This window comes from Zootermopsis nevadensis, unplaced genomic scaffold (genome assembly GCF_977971745.1).
Source record: "Zootermopsis nevadensis isolate Lab colony 2312 unplaced genomic scaffold, Znev_1.0 Znev_ptg000002l, whole genome shotgun sequence".
Lineage (NCBI taxonomy): Eukaryota > Metazoa > Arthropoda > Insecta > Blattodea > Termopsidae > Zootermopsis > Zootermopsis nevadensis.
Window position 1 is genome coordinate 6,015,868 of NW_028259134.1, and position 11,470 is coordinate 6,027,337.

Here is an 11,470-nt window from a genome sequence, read left to right on the forward strand (position 1 = left end):
CTTCAGTAAATAAATGAAAAGTGTGGTTTATGTTCCCAGCAGTGGGCTATCCATAGGGTGGGGTGAGTGAAGCATGATATATTTCATGCTGAATAAATTAAGCACTCTGTAGATACAAAATAAACACAAAGCATATTGGTTTAATTGTAATCATAGGATAGAGACAAGAGTACATGTACAGTTTAATAAAGTAAAGTAAAACTTACAGATACTGATCTTATAGAATGGACCCACATAGACTGCTTTACCCAGGCCCTGTGCCCCTCTGGGAATGGCTCCTAATGAAACATCTCATGTGCAATAATTCTGGAAACACTGGCAGTTACACAGTAGAATTACATTAAGAGACTTAGGAAGAAACTGCAAAACTTGCAGGGAGGTCAGAATTTCAGAAGAAACCTCTCAGTGCATGACCTGACAACTTGAAACTTCCCTTCCAGTAAATGTGACATTGCAGAACTCTTCGAGAGCACCACAAAAGACTTCATTTGATGACTCTTGTACATACTCTCTTGACGATTGGAAGGTCTTTTAAACTGAGGTGCTCTCGTGTCTGCTTTGCCAGGCTTCAGTCTGCACTAAGCACGCTGTACCATACCATTAAAGCTTGTGATTTGTACTACAGAACACCACGTGGGCTGATATCAGGGCTTCCTGCTTCTCGATGACAACATTGTCGATGATGATGAAGACCAGTTTGGCGTGGATGCTCACCCTCGGTTACTGGGCACACAGTCTCACGAGACTGATGACACTTTCAAGGTCAGCACAAAAATTTGCAACATTGTAGTTTGTGTTGCTTGAGAATAAGGTTTAATTTTTGATGTTCTATTACTTTTAGAAAAGGTGTTGCTGTTCTGATTTGGCCTTGGCTGATATTTGTGTACTGTAACTGTGATATTGTGCACAAAGTAAGATTCAACATTCACACTGCCTTATTTATTAACTTGCTTAGTGCATGAAGATGGCAGGTATTAGCAAAATAATGGTCATGACTGTGAACTGTAGAGTGATATCAGTAACATAATGGGTTGTTCATGCCTTGAAGTACAGTCTTTTCTAGAAGCTGAGTATTTACTCAGCTAGTCCAGACATTAGCCACGTGTAACATTTTTTTTAACATACGAGAACTTTTCCAGTGAGGCGCTTCTAGCACCCCACCTGTCCTCCAATATATTTGCAGCTGTTTGATGTCTGGACATCCTTTCATTCCGCAGGGGACGGGCCACTCAACATGTTGAAAATGTTTAAACGTACCTTTTAAGAAGGTAGCTGTCCTGTGGGTTGTAATGCCGTCATATGGTAGAAGATTACAAGACGTTTCAGAGGTGTATGCTACCTCCATCATCAGGGAGATAATGATGGAGGCAGCAAGCACCTCTGAAATGTGGTTAAACTTCTGCCACATGATTGCATTACAGCCCACAAGAAAAACATCTCCATAATCATTGCTGCGAGGACCTGAAATTATACGTTAATTAATTTATGTTGATAATCTGGATAACGCTGAGGCAATTGAGGTCTGATGATGGCCACTGAGATAGACTGTATTGAACATTCAGAGTCAAACACAGCACAGAGAGTTGTTTAGTTTCCATGAGCTTGGTCTTTATCTTACAGTGAAGGCACGATTTTATCATCATGTTTTCAGAGACATAACATTTGTGTTGTCTTATAAACACTGCAGTAAGGATATTTCGGTACATTTTAATTTGCCTGCTTTGATGTGACTTCTGTAATATGTATTGCAGTTTCTCACTTGTTTCACCTCTGGACGAAATCCACGAGCAGCGCCCAACCACAGTGATAACAACCTCCATTGGTTTTTAACCTTATATCTGATATGCATCGCAAATTATAAAGTTAGGTAATGATGCTTTTTATTATTGCCTCACACAATCAGTGATATTTTATTACTTATGTTTGAAAAATTGACAAGAAACTAACAAACTACTTAGAAGATAAATGGCTACAGGCTTCAACCAGTTTTAGGCTCTACCAAAAATTATTATTATGGAATGGATTTTGTGTTGTCTGTCACAATAATATACATCAGTGAACAAAATTATGTGATGTTAAATATATTACATTACAATAAAATCCTCTCGGGCTATCAGCCGCGTCAAGTGGTTAACCACTTGACGCGGCTGATAGCCCGAGAGGATTTTATTGTACACAGTCGCCATGAAAGCTGAATAACATGCATATATTATATTACATTTACAGATTGAGATTAAAGATACACTTAGGTCATATTTGGAACCTTGAATTTATTCCCAAAAGTATAATTCCATCATTGCAGGCTGTATTCATCAACTGACCTTAGAAAAAGTCCACAGAGCTCATGTGGTTAGTTGCCGAGTTCTCAATGTGGGAGCCCGGGTTGAAACCCAAGACAGTCCATGTAGGATTTATGGTGGGCAAAATGACACTGAACACTCTTCTCAGATATTTTGTTCACTCAGACACTAGATTAATAGTGTCCGTTGCTTCGCATTATTTGTGGGCTGTAAGATCAGGTTTCTATGGGACACATTTCCAGACAGGCAGTTGCTTCCCTTCACGATAATAACAGTAATGCAGAACGTTGCAGTATTAGAATAAAAACGATACAGAATTAAAATCAATAATTTAAAATATGGGATGGTCTGTGGATTGTATAAAATCAATTGCCGTGTGAAATGTGGTTCTGATGTTTCTCCCTTATAATGCTAAAAGTAAACTTGGGACCAGCTTTACATGGAACATTAAACATTTATTATTATGGGGTGGCCATTTATTATTTCTTATTGTAATATATGTTTAGTGTTTGCTTGTATACTGTTGTTCCGCTGGCCCAGTGTGTGTTGTGATCATCAGCGGTGTACCAATGTTCTAGTTCTGTGTTGACTACAGTGGTATTCTGTGATAATGGGCCAGTTCCTGGTTTCCTGACTCGTGTTCTACCTTAATCCTATAAAATTGTTGCAGTAATCATTTGACAGTGCCCATAACAGAATATTAACCAGCCATGTGGAGGGTCACACCAGTGCACTGATAAATGTAATTCTGCAAACCCTCCCTCACTGGGAGAGCTCGCAGTTCGAAAGCAGCCAGGAAGAAGTTGAGCAGTTTACCCAAAGTCTTATTAAGTGTTGTCAAAAACTACAGTGAACTAAGGGAGTGAATAAAAGACCAGGGAACAACTGTGTTGCCACATATATTTTGTTAGATTCTTGTTTTCCATTTTCTTTCTTGAAAGTCAGTTGTGATTGGTGTTTAGTATCTGGGGAGTGTTCGCACTGAAGCAATTGAAACTGAACCAAATCAGGTCACACCGGACTTGAAACTTCCTGGTAGTCTCACAGAACCAACTCTTGGTTGCTGAGTTCATCATTAAATTATATTCCAGATCGACTTCTCCTACTGAAGAAGGTTAAATGGCCTTAGGTTTGAGTAGCAGTGAGTCAGAAAAGACTGTAGTTGCACGACTTAACAGCAGGTTGTGACAACCTGAAAGAGGTGGATATTTCAGTTGAATGTGAAATGCCAAGTTCAAGAACAGTTGCTTCAAACTTGAGTTGAGTTGTCGTAGTGAGAACACTCCATAAGAAGTGTGAATGTGTTTGTTGAACAAACTGTTGCATGTAACTGACTGCTGGTGTTATTTTGTTTTTCTTCTTTTTGTGAACAGAATGTGAATTGAATGGTGCAAGAATCAAGTGACCCATTTGCTTCTACACCCAAACGTGAACCTCATACTGCACCATTCAAAGACCAGGTGAGATACTTACGTCATCCGTTAACCAATATTTCTACAATTTCATGTGTGTCCTGACAGTGGAACTCCGTGTCGATGTTGGTATTCTAGATTGTTAAGCCATGTAACTGCTTACACTTAAGAGAAACTACTGCCTACATCATCAGCCCTGACAATGGTGGGAGTAAACACTTCATAGGAACTTTTGTCTCCCTACAAGTTCTCACAGCATTTTCTGGCATCAACATATTCAAAATGCTGTTAGAACCTCAAATTTCACATACTTAAACTCTGTTCCTCTAATTTCTGTACATCATTTCTTAATATTTTTCATTATCCATTAATTTCAACCGCCTTACAGTTATGCCGACAAACACAGTTGCAGTACTTATGGTTTCAACGGTCTCAGATCATATTTTTGTTCTTGTCTTAGTATCAGTTACTGAATTTAGTGACTCAAAACACAAGGTTTGTGCCGTCATGCACCATGCGCTGGAATGACAGGCTATGATAAAAATTCAAGGTCAAATTTGAACCATCTACATACATCACGATACGCTACAAATTCCAAGATTGAGGGACATAATAGGTCTACTGTCAGTCAGCCTGAATATGGAAACAGTCCGCAAGACAGTGCATCAATCAGGAAATGATGACAGCAGTCTTTTTGCTAGTTTAACGTGTGTGTGTGAAACGTAAATAAGGAAAAATATCAACTATACGGGCATACCTCGGAGATATTGTGGGTTCGGTTGCAGACCACCGCAATAAAGCGAATCACACAAATTCTTTGGTTTCCCAGTGCATATAAAAGTTATGTTTACACTATAGTACCTTCAGTTAATTAGTTTGTTTCTACTGAAGAGAATGTAGTGCAGCATTCAGTTTATCTGGTATATTTGTCGCCAGTTGTTGCTGTCTGCGTGTTCAATTCAGCACCACACTTATGTTAAACATTGTCCATTACCTGACACATATATACATGTGAATGTTGGTTCTACTCATTTCTTGAGTTGACTGGGTATTGTTCTGGTACTGGTGGCAGCAGTTAGGATCGTACCATGATCCCTTTGAATACCAAAATACCTTTGAATATCAAACTTGTATGCTAACTAACAGACTATCCTCTAATTCTAAGATGGGGAGTAGCATTGACTTTTGAAACACTGTATGTGTCTTAATTAAGAATTATTAACTTTCATCAGCCATGTGTTATGGATTATGTTTGCTCCAACCATCCATGTGTCAGAGTAGCGTGCCACTAAATTATTAAACACAGGAGTCAATGCTTGGCCCACAGTCATGTAGTATGGGGGATTCAAATCCCTTATTCCCAAATAACAAGGTCAATAGTTTCTCTGTGTTTTGGCTTAGATTTGTAGTGCTGTATCTTCATGGATTGGATATAAGAATTTCATCTCGTAAATCCATGGCTGTCACATTTGCCATGGCCTGGCCACATTACATTTTAAATAACATTTTGTAAAAACAAAATGTGTGTGCTTATTGAGAGACAGAAAGTGGGAGCTAGTAAGAAAGAGAACAGGTCATTGGTATTTTGCAATGAATTGCAGAGTAGTTGGGAAAAGAAAGTATACATACAAGCATGTACTCAAGGGGCTAGAAGACATGCAAATGATGGAAAATGGTCTTCTGGAAATTTGAGGATGTTTGGCGGAATATGGAACACGATGTGTAACAATGTAAAGGCTAGAGCCTGATACTGCAATGTGAGGAAACTAAGTTGGAGGGAGGAGCTAGTAGACCAAACATTCATAAGTTTTTAGCCCTAAATAAGAATTGGGAGGATAGCAGCAAATCACGAATTTGACAAACTGCAAAGATCGGGTAATATTTAACCAGTTAACACGGCTGATTACTTGATAGTCTTGTGAATGCGGGCATTCGTCCATCCGCACACAGCGCTTAAACAGCAATGAAGTTTCACTGCATTTCAAACTTAACGGCTTCGAAGTTTAAACGTCAATATTAATCCATTTCTAGACGGTTTCGTCAAGGCGCAGCAAAATTCTTTCGCCAATTTGGCAAATGTGGGGGTCGTAGCTCGTATTAAATGAGCGCGTTCACATGTGATCACAGACACCCATTTGGCAGCACTGCTGTGTAGTCATGTATTATCGATCACGTTCACAGAGACATTTGCTCAGTCGCCTTTTGGCATCCGTCGAAACGTCGTCGAAATGGTACCAAATATTAGATTTCTTTTCTCAAATTGAAGCCCGTCGCCTCTGTGAAGTACGGCTAGTGAACAGGGCTGTAACAAAGTGTTTGGGCCGAAGTGATATTAAAATTTGGCCCCCTCTTCAAGGACGAACCGGCAGTACAAAAACAGCATTAGTAAGTTAACCTTGTTCTACATATTTTTGCATTCTATGCACATTTATTTACTTCGCGTTAACTTAGAATTAGCATTAGATCTTACTTAAATTCCAAGGTACTTTTTGAGCTAGCATTTGAGACTTTCGCGGCGAGTACAATCAATAAAATCTTATCGGGCAATCAGCCGCGTTAGCTGGTTACCGTAGTAAACCGGCTTTTTCGGGAACAAACTGTCCCCATCTTCAGGGTTCTGATGTGACTGGATCCTCGGAAGTCGCCTGTGTAACTGCCTGCTCGGGACCAGTGCACGCAGTTACACAGGCGATTTCGGAGGATCCAGTCACATCAGAACCCTGAAGATGGGGACAGTTTGTTCCCGAAACGTCGGTTTACTACGGTAACCAGCTAACGCGGCTGATTGCCCGATAAGATTTTATTGATTTACTTTCTGAGCATTCGACAAAATGTTAATCCAAAAGTCCTGCTTGAATCCGATAATTACGCTCTTTGGACAAGGGTGGCGCCATCGACTGGCCCGTGAATGATATCCAGGGAACAATAAAAATAGACCCTGCTACCTTTTTCCAGTCCACCAGAATAACAAAGTGAGATTACACAAAATTATCATACGACCGATTGTATCCTATTGATGTGACCTTGGCCCATGGTAAGGAAATCTGAAGACATGTTCAATGTCTTTGAAAGGAAAATACTAAGACAAATTTATGGCCCAAAGCTGGTAGATGGAGAATGGCAAATTATGTATAATTATGAAATTTGTGAACTGTACAAGGACCTAAAATTTTCCATTTACTAAGCTCAAGAGATTGCGGTAGGCTGGCCATGTTGTTAGGATGGAGGATAATCGTGTACCCAAAAAGGTGACTCAAGAGACAATATATGGAAATAGAATAGGTGAACCCGGGAAGATGCTGTGAGGGAGGATGACAATAAATTAATAGAAATAAGCAACTGGAAAACAAAGGCTAGAGATAGAAGTGAATGGAGGCAAAAGATTGAAGAGGCCAGGGTTCAACTATGAACTGCAGTGCCAAGAAGAGAGAGGTTATAGCTGGACAAGCTTTCTAATTTTTACTTATTTCATCATAACCTGATGAATTTTTTTGATTTGAGGGACTGTACAGGTAGCCCTCGATTTACGCCGGGGATGCGTTCCTCAACGAATCGGCGTAATTGGAATCAGCATAAATTGAAACTCTTTTATAACGTAAATCAATCGGAAGTCAATCAAATGCATTCCCAGCACCCAAACATTGACGAGTAATATAATGGCATTACGTTTAAAGCTCTGAAATAACGTAAATAAAATGAAGGGAATTTAAAAAATATATTTTATACACTTACAATCAGCAATTCGTTGGTCCTCGCGATTGACTGCGATTCTTTCATGTGATTGATGTGTACAATCATCTCTGCTGTTATGCGATAGTTGCATTCATGTAAGACGCCGACCTATAGAAAATCGTGTAGTAAAAATAACCCCGGTACCTCTGCAGAGATTAAATTAGTCCTTTGAAAGTTTCAAGCGCCAGAAATGAAATTGCATAACAGCAAACTTGCATATGCAAAAGTTCGCATTTCACAAACAGATTTTACTGATTGGTCGATCTCATTGGAGCAAATTCGCGTTAACGAAACATACGTAATTGCAGAGATGACTGTATTTACAGTTTTTATTCAAAATCAGCAATGTAAGAATTACGATTTAGTACGAGATACATTGTAAAACATTATAAATAATGGTAAAATATATTTTGTTCAATTTTTGACTTGCTGGTTTCAAAATCGGCGCACACTGAAACGGTACAAATCGAGGGCTACCTGTACACCAACTTAAATAAAACACAAAACGTTGCTAGAACCAGCTTGTAGAGTGAGGAAGTCTTACCCTGCTGGATTGATCTTCATCCCTTGGGTGAGCTGCTCCATCATTACGATTTTCAGTCGCTATAGCCTTCACCGCCATGTTTTCTTGTTAAAGCAAACCAAATTCTAAGCAAGGACCAGCTGTTTTGATTTACCTACGGTCACAGAGAATAATAAAAATCCATACATACACACATACTAATTTTATTACACTTCATGGATCCCACATAGTTGCCAATTTTTTACAAGAATTTGAATGTGCAGAAAAGTCTGAAAAATCCCTAATATGAAATTTAATGGAATTCCTTTCAACTGTCCTGAGTTCCTTGCAAAAAGACAACCATAACAAAACATTTTTACAACTTCAGTGGTTGGTCATGTTTGAAGGCAATTTTACAACAGAATAAACTTGTGTATGGCCTCTTCCTAAATTAGCCTACATATTATTTTATTTTTCAGGCCTATTTACATTTCAAACAAGCTTTGTGTGGCCAGCTTCAGATTTAATTAAGGTATTACTGTTAATTTGAGCATAATGACAATTTTGAAAAAAATTGCAAAAATACACTCTTACACGGGAAGACCTAGTAATATTGTAAAAAATACTCAAAAGGAGGCTGCATTAAAATGGTTTCATTTATGCAAGGAATTTGACATGCACGTGTATGAAATATGTTGTATATCTCGTAGATATCAGTAGAAATGTTCACTTCCTGGTGCACGGCGCAATATCCCACAAGTTGGCAACCTTCAAATCAAGTGCTGTTGGTCGACTATTTTTATGGAATCAAAATAGTTGTTGTCATTTATCAAGAGCCCACCCCTCAACAGAAAAGAGAGCCAGGTAGATTCAGTAATTCTATGTAAGATCAATTTTCATTATCCTCCCATGCATTCTTAAGAATTCCACAAAGTCACTTTCCTTGAGGTTTTTCAACTGAAATGGCATTTATTTGTGCATTTCTCATCTCTACCATGGTTAGTACCATCAGCTTTTGGACAGGACGAGGCAAAGTACATTCGATGAAATGTTATAACCTGATGAGCTCACGGCAACAACCATCAGATTAAACAGTACTATAAATAGGCACTACTAGAAAACACCTTTCATTTTGTAAAAATTCTATTGTGCAACAATTATCTGTTTCCTGGATATTCTATTACCTACTAATATTAAGTTGGCCTAATTTAGACACATATATAACTACAGTGGGAGTGTCTGAAATGTCAATGTATTAATCCTCTTATTATCAATGTGTGCATCTACAGACCACCAATGCTAGCTCTTACCAGTCCGTCAGTCAGTCTTACTAGTCCGTGAAACAATTCTACAGAAATTGTACAGATTCTATACATCTGAAAAATCATTTGGTCATTGTACCTGCTCTGTGGGATTAAATATAGTCAGTTGTAATGAACTTAATTGTTCTGAAATACCTGGTAAAAAAACCATTGTGTGTTCTTTACAGTGACAGGTTATATATAAACGCTCATCCAACCCAAAGCCAGGGACCACTATTTGCACCTGCCTTTATATCTGAGAGCCACGACCTCAATCTGCAACCGGAGGAGGCGTCATATGTGGTTAAAAGGGGCCCACCAAATATGTTCATTTTGAGCATTATTTAATGTCTGCAGTTGAGGGAGCTTGTAAAATAACCTGCAGTAAACTATTCGAATTGATGTCAGTAAGACACACCTCACAGGGTATTGGTTGAGAAGCCTGAGGGGAAGAGACCGCTGGGGAGATCTAGACATAGATGGGAGGATAATGTCAGGGGGGAATCTATGGGATATAGGAGTTGGAGACTGGATTTTGTTGGCCCAGGGCAAGGTCCGATGGAGGGCTTTGGTTGGTTCGGTGATGAACTTTCGGGTCCTGTAAAGCCATCTAGTTAGTTAGCTTCATTCACTTGCCAATAATACGTCGTGTGATTTGGAAGATGCAGTGTTGACAGCCTTCTCTGCAGTGAAGTCAAGAACATGGGCATCGGAACAATGTGACCTGTGACTATCTACGAGGGACAAAATTCCTCTCAAATTAATGGTATGAGGACGTAGATTAAATAAAAGAAGCTCAGGATAGGGACGATTTCGGGCTATCTGGAACACGATACTGAAACGTTGCGTTACATAAAATGCAGCGAATTCTGTTTCGCTAGTTTGGAATACTCTTAGATTCTCAAGGACTCTGCTCCATGAAGTTGGGCCATGGTAAAAAATACATGGGAATAAAACGAAACAGCCGGCAGGCACCAAAATTCATGACTGCCTTATTTATGGCAAGAATAAATCATGGCTTAGATAGTCTATTAGCTATTAGATCTCATTTCGGAAGCCAAGGCCTACTTAAAAATTCTTTCCGCTTCCTGTTCAATTAGTTTTCATTGCACAAGGGTTCAGTACGAGGCTTAAATCAGAAGCTGGTATCGTGATTGAAGGAAAAATATTATTAATGTTTAAACATGACAAAGTTAATTCACATGATTATATCTTTGTAATTAACTGCACACAAGTATTTAAAGTCACAAGAGGAGAATTACGAATATAGATACAACTATAAAAGCCTCGCAAAGAACGCAACACCCCGGATCTTCTGCCGGCACAAGCTGAAGGGCGGGAGATGCCAAAGGACCCCCAAGAAATAAACGAAGAAAAGAATTTGAATTATCATATTTTAATATTATTATTCTTTGTATGAAGAAAATTTTGATATCTTCCTAAGAAAGTTTGACCTAGTGGTGATTAGAATAGAAATTTCTTCCATCGGAATGTACAGTTAAATGAGCTACAGAATCTATTTTTCTTATATAATCTGGTAAATACAGTAGTCCTTCAAAGAGGAATTACAAAAAGTACCAGAATAAGTACATTGAACCATCAGTAGTAATGGACCCTGGCTTCTCTGACCACTAAGCTCAAGTAGTATTATCCATATATGCTGAAAACTTTAGCAGTAAGCCACAAAGAGTGTTTAATGAAGAAGGCATAAGAGAAATGAAGTAGGTTTCAAATAAGGAAACATGGCAGGAGATGTTTGTTTCTAGAATCAGAAATTAATGCAAAATTTAATAGCAAGGCATCCAACAGTATCCCTCAATGCCATGGCACGTACAACACCAATAGCAACCATCACTGACGTAACTTATAAAATAGAATAATTATAGATTATACTACTAGCAACATTCTAAGCAATATATAGGTACAGTAAAAACTGGTTTATACGTATTTCTAGGGGAAAATTTTAAACTACGTAGAAGTAAATTTCTGCAAAAAAAAGTTAAACATAAATAAAATTTAATATTACAATAGAAACTAAACATTAAAACTGTAAAATTTTTACAGCAAAGTTTTTTCCTCTTTTAGGATCCCTCCTTAGAAGACTCTGATGACCCCTCTTCTATGTCTCCTATTCAGCCTTCTGATGTGCCTAATATTCAGATATTGAGTTCAGAATCTGTGTCAGCTTCAAGCCAGCCAAGTAATTCTGACAGACCTGCAAGT

The 11,470-nt window shown here is 38.5% G+C and overlaps 1 protein-coding gene and 1 long non-coding RNA gene across 13 annotated transcripts in view; one reads left to right on the forward strand and one right to left on the reverse strand.

The window, feature by feature from the left end:
- Nucleotides 1–11,470, forward strand: part of LOC110829001 (uncharacterized) — a 59,204-nt gene that overhangs the window by 19,051 nt on the left and 28,683 nt on the right. For 10 of the 12 annotated variants that reach the window (XM_087348258.1, XM_087348285.1, XM_087348254.1 and 7 more), the window contains 3 exons: nt 626–762; nt 1,752–1,867; nt 3,674–3,760. The gene's annotated coding sequence lies outside the window, so the exon portion shown is untranslated. The remainder of the gene's footprint in view (nt 1–625; nt 763–1,751; nt 1,868–3,673; nt 3,761–11,470) is intronic. The other 2 variants (XM_087348276.1, XM_087348283.1) reach the window with 1 other exon arrangement.
- Nucleotides 116–11,072, reverse strand: LOC147875043 (uncharacterized). The gene is made up of 2 exons (XR_015535009.1): nt 7,989–11,072; nt 116–3,492 (listed from the first exon to the last, which is right to left on the reverse strand). It is a non-coding gene; the product is annotated as an uncharacterized LOC147875043 (long non-coding RNA).